Source organism: Melozone crissalis, unplaced genomic scaffold (assembly GCF_028551555.1).
Source record: "Melozone crissalis strain CALT ecotype California unplaced genomic scaffold, PUWL_Pcris_2 ptg000039l_1, whole genome shotgun sequence".
Taxonomy (NCBI): domain Eukaryota; kingdom Metazoa; phylum Chordata; class Aves; order Passeriformes; family Passerellidae; genus Melozone; species Melozone crissalis.
This window is the reverse complement of record NW_026535817.1, coordinates 8,566,591-8,572,590: the sequence shown is the minus strand read 5'-3', so window position 1 is coordinate 8,572,590 and position 6,000 is coordinate 8,566,591.

Here is a 6,000-nt window from a genome sequence, read left to right as displayed (position 1 = left end):
CCCTTCGAGTTCTGCTCTGCCCGCGGTCTCACCGCAGGCTCACCCCACCCCTCGCTTTGGGGCTCCCCTAGCAGCCACCTTCTCTGCCCTGTCCCGTGCCTGTCTCTTCCCGGACCTCCGATAGCCTCACAAAGAACAGAAGGAGCCGGGACAGAGCCTGGCCTGGGGCGCGCAGCTTCGGGGCGAGAGGCCCCCAGGGCCGTCCGGGGGCACAGGGGATGGAGAGATCCCCTGACGTGTTAGCGGGGAGCAAAGGGGCTGGAAACAAATGCCGTGAAATGTCTTCGAGGGTTTAGCATTATCCCAGTCCCATGTGCTCTGAATAGTAATCTGCTTATTTCTGAGCGCTGCAGAGGTCTGCATGACCTGATCATCTCTGATTTCCTTGTCCCATCGGGATGGCTGTCAGTCACATGGCTTCTTTGTCTCACATCATTTGGTTGTTAGTTTGGGTTAGTCACTATGTTGTACTTTACTGCTGGTTTTAATCTATGCCCTTCATTCTTGAGGTCCAATTCCACCTCATGGAGCATGTACGCTTTATTTGGCAATTTGTAATGTGAGTCTGTTGATTCACCTCTCCATAAGGTCCCTTTTCCTCTCTAATTTTTTTGTCTGGAAAGTGTCACTTTGGTTCTTGAGTGAGCACATGAATATTTCCACTATCTTTTGTTGAGACAAAAGTCTAAAAGAAAGAGAGTGATTTTGCTTTCCATGCAGAATGCCACATATATCCAGTGAACTGTGCCCTTCCTTTAGCAACCTCCAAACTGTTCAAAAGGTGCAAAATGCAACTTTATCAGTTTAAACTTGGGTTTATAAGAACAAAAGAGCTCCAATGCTAAGGAAAGCAGATAACGTAGTGTTTGGGATTGCCCGCGTTCATCTTAGTTCTGCTTATCTGTGGTTAATTCTTTATGGCAGCATTACAGTTTGTACTTTAATCACTCACAAAGTTAAAGCATACTCTGCTGGGGTTTCTACAGCAACGTGAAAACTATGCTCTCACAGTGTCTGTTGCACTTCTTTGTGGACAGAAATGCACAGATTGTTCTTTCTTGCTGAGATTTCTTCTGGGGATATGGATATGCATTATTTAAAAAAATCATCAGGACTGGCAAGAATTTAATTTGTTTTCAAAGTATTTGACTATATACAAGATATTAGCCTGAAAGCAACTCATTATGACCATTTTTAAATTGTCTGAAATTCTGTTTCTGTCATGACAAGTTGCTTACTTTTATCCTTTGGGAAGGACCAGTTAAAAGCATGCTCAGCCTAGCTTGTTAAGGTTTCCTTCATTGCCTAGTAAACACTCTTTGGCATCAAGTAACAATATCTCATTTTCCCTGACCTAAGCTCTTTTTCCAACCCCTCTGTAGCCTGGAAGAAAAAGGGTTCTCCTGATCAGCACAGGGGAAAGAAAACAAATTAGTATGGTTATGGTGAGTCTTGCAAAGTGCTTCAGGCAAAGCTCTGAGCCTGGCACTTAACTCATGTATTCTGATTGCATTCGCCTCCCCAAGGTGTGTGGGCTGTGCAGTGAACTTTCTTTACCTATTTGGGTAGAGGTATTTGTGCTTGAGCTTGCAAAATGGTACTCAGCAGGAGGTGGGGGAAAAGAGGGTAGGCTCCTCAGGGAAAAAGGTTTGGAAGTAACTACAATTCCAAAAAAGCATCAAGAAACAAAAAAGCAGTGTCATAATGATTCACTCCCAAGACAGGGTTCATGTTTAATGGAAGGATCCACATGTACAGACTGACTCTTGAAGATTTTAATTTTTATAATGATTGTTCTTTTTGATGTGGTCTTATAAGGAGAAGGAGCCTTCATTTGTTTTAGAAACTATAAATGAGCTTTCCCTATGATATGAGGTCTGTTAATGCTACAGGAAATAAAGCTTTTGTTACAAATTAGGGACTCAGACTGGTGTCCATTCAAGAGATTGATAGTAAACTTACTGTAAAGAGGAGGGGGCACTCTTGTAAGGAATCCTGGAGCTGATGGACAGTTTTTTGCAGGCTGTATGCTTTGCACTTTGCTTGCAGCGTCTGTCTTGGCTTGAGCATTTGTGAGTGTCTCCCCCATATGGTTTCTCTGGTGTCTGAACAGTCTGAGCACATGCACAGTTTGTCCTGTGGCTCTGGCACTTACAGGTGCCACGCAGAGAATCACTCTGATCTGCTTGACTGCTTTTATCACACTCAGAGGAAGCTCATTATCTCTGTGACTTCTACCTCTGTCACATGCAGTCACAATCACTCAAAAGTTATTGGAAAGAGCAAAGACAAAGCAAGAGTTATATTTATAGACTGTGGTCTGGAGAAGCTTGATTCTTTTGGATTTAAAATGGACTCTCACACTTAAAATAACGGTAAAAAACTGCACTAAACTTTAAAGGTAGGCTTTACCTTCACATATTTAGAAACAAGAAACAGAGGATTATTACTCTGATATAGCTTTAGAAAGATTCCAGATATTAAATACTCTTAGTGCATTTAGCCACCTTAAAAATTGTTCTCTCTACTGTACAAAACTATTGAAAACTCATTCACAAATTGAACTGCTTTTGAAAAAGGAAATGCAAATGAATAAGGAATTGCAAATGAAAAGGAAATCAAAAATATGTTTTCTTAGTTAGGAAAATAAGCAAGTAGTACTTTGGAAACCTCAAAATCAATCTGGGTGTTACATATAGCCTGGATTCTGAAATTACAGCATCCAGCTTTTTAGGAAAAAAAGGCAAAAAATGCTGAAAAATCACAAATCTGTGGAAACTGCAAGTTAAACTCCTGCTGCAGCACTGGGGGATTTCAACTCATTAATCTGTGTTTAACAAAGCCTGTATTTATATAGGAAAGCAAAGGCTTGTTATGGTCTTTTGGGATTGGTAGGGAAAATAATGCATTAAGATGACATTACAGAGGGTGAACTGGCTCCAGGTGAAGCCCATTCCTGATTTTGCAAAATGGTTCCAGTACTTAGTCTCGGTATTTAGCTTGTTTTGACAGCAGTCCTGTAGACCAACACTCGTGACCAAAGCTGCGGAATCTGTGCTGTGCACTGGCAACTTCCAAGACAGCAGTTGGAAGTCATCTGCCAGAATAGGCTTTAGTTTCTGTACAATTCCACAGGGTTGGCTGCTTTTTTCTCTACTGATTTTAGATAGCCCCAACACCAAACTGTTGATAAAACAAATAATAATAAATAATTCATAGTTATGAATGGATCTGACCACTTCAACACCCCCTGCTCCCCTCATATTTCTGTGCATAGATTCCTTAGGTTACCCAAGAAATGGAAATAATGGAAATACTCACATAATCCAGAGTAGTGTGGGTTATTCATAATATGCAAGGCTTTAAAGGAAACTTACTCAAGAGCTTCCTTCATCCTAATAGCTTTCTAAAAGCACTTGATAGTTCTTCCCTGTGGCTGGCTCTGATTTTGCATTGTGTGAGGATACAGGTTATTAGAGGACTAATTTTCAATGAGTGGTTCATGTGTATAGGTGAAAATATCTGATGTGTGTGTTAACCGTGCAAAAATAGTAGTCCTGCATTTCAAAACATTTAATACCCGGCATTTAAAATTCCGCTGGAGAATCAGTCTAATTCTGCTGCCATTTGAATCAATAGGAAAATTCACTGATTAGCCTCTTCCTGTGTTCAGTAAAGCTGCTTACCTTTATTTTTGAGTCACTCATGCAGTGTGCTGTCAGCAGAGATTTTAGAAAAGCTGAGCACTTCCAGCTGTTGATAGAATTCAGTTAAAATACTGGTGACAAGTAAAGGCCTGACTCAGTCCTGTCTCAGTGCCACTGATAGCCCTATCCAAGGTATTCACTCCTTCATTCCCTCCTGCCCATGTTAGCATCAAGCAGCAGCACAGATGGGACAGCTCAGACCAAGGGCTGACTTCAGGCAATGAGCTATTTGAAAAATTCCCCCAGGAAAGAAGTACAAAGCAGAGAAAATGTAGTCAAACAGCCAGGCACAACAATGAAATTATTTCCTTACTGTCTAGCTAGTAATTTTGTGCTTCTTTTTTTTCATATAATTAACTAGGCTGGGGCAAATAGATCAAGTGCTGGAATAAATGGAAAAACTTGTACACATGACCTAGCGGGCACTGGGTGAGATCAAACACCAGGCTGAAGTCAGGACTAGGAGAAGAAGCAAGGCTTCTCACAAAGGAGACTTCCATGTGCAAAATGAGCCATGGAACAGGCGCCCAAATGAGTCAACATTTTTAGCATGTAAGTCAGCGCTCTTATAAAATAATTTTATTCATTAGTGTCATTCTTTTTAACTACATGGGCAGCAGAAATTTGAAATGCTGCCAAGTCTGACTCAAAATTAATTTGGGTTTGTGCTTATGTGGAAGAGAATAGGCCTTTTGTCCATAATTCCATATAAGCTCCATAGGGTGACCCTGCATTGCACAGGATGTAGCTGAACAGCCAGTAATTGATGAGGTTTCCATTAACACATAACACAGTGGGCACAGTAATGAGATCACAGGAAAAGCTTTTTTAAAGTGTTAAGTACTTTCTTGTACAAGGGGCCGAGTTCGTATTATAAGGAAATAAGGAACCTTGTTTTCCTGGAACAAGGCAATAAGAAACTTGATTTCCTGGAGGACTGCAATACATAGGTGTATATGTGCTCAACACTGGGTTCCACAGGCACGATGAAGTAACTGCAGTTAAAACAGAAAGGCTTAAAAGTGAGGACCAGTTCCTGTTGCATGTGTAAAGCAGGTGGAACACTTTGGAGCAGTGCAGACAGAATGTGTCCGTGGTGTTGCTACTGTTTCAGCAACACCCAGGAACGGGCAACTGGCACAGCATATGGGCCTGTTCATGCACTCCCCGTGCTGTGGGGTTTGAGCCTGGTTTGATATTGCTTCCCTGAGCAACCTCCAAGCACTCCTTATGCTCCTGTCACAGCAGGAGCGTTCAGCAGATCCCAAGTGTGCGGTGCCATGTGGCAGAGTGGGGAATGAGACTGGAGTGTGAGAGCAGGAGAGCCCCAGCCTGTCTGCAGAAATACAGCAGAGGTGCTGCTTTAGCTCCTAAAGTTCACTATGGGAAGTAAAGGCAGCATCCCATATGCTGCAGTCCGTTAACTGGGTGAAAGGGGAGGCTGTGTAGCCAGCCTATAAATAAGTATATTTAAAGAGGCAAGAATATGCTAAGGAGGATATTTTTAAGAAATGGTATAGAAAATCACATTTGTTAACAAACAAGCTTAGTGCAGTTTTGCTAAGAAATGGAACTTCAGTTCCAAATCTGACTACCCTGAGTCTGTGTGGGATCTGGTAAGTGAGTCAGTCCTTTAAGGGACCCAAAATGTGAAAAGAAATTTGATATATTCATCATAAAACATACATTTTGGACTCTTTTTCATATAGAAGGTGGCCTTGCAAACATTAGGTAAGCCTGCCACAGAGCGGGGATTAAGCCTTATTTATGCAAAACATCCCCTGTCATTGAGGACAACTGGTTCACAGAGCTGAGATATATGACCTTCTACAATTTCCTCTGACATTCATGTGTAGAAGGTTCCCTGAGGTAAACAATGCTTTAGAAATGGACTTGTTTAAATTAGTTCCTCTCTCACAAACAATCCAGGTAGTTCCCTCCAATGATTTATGTCTCAAATGGTAGCATTTGTCTTCTCTTTGCTCAGAGATAAATTTCTCAAAACATTTCTTAATAATACCTGTTTCAGAATTCTGCATTTCATTGTTGTGAAGTGTAAGTGCAGTGAAAATTCCAAACCACAGAAAGTGAGGCAGGCAGGGTTGGTTTGTGTTTTTGTCTTTCACCTCACCCAAGTCCCACCTTCCCATTAGCAGCAGTGCAATGAGTCATTTCTGCTATTTGCTACACTACCTCCAACAGCAACACACACAGAGTCTGTAAAGATTTTTTTCTGCAGGATTTCAGAGGAATGCAGGAATTTATTAGTGCTGAGCTACATATATGCAATGAC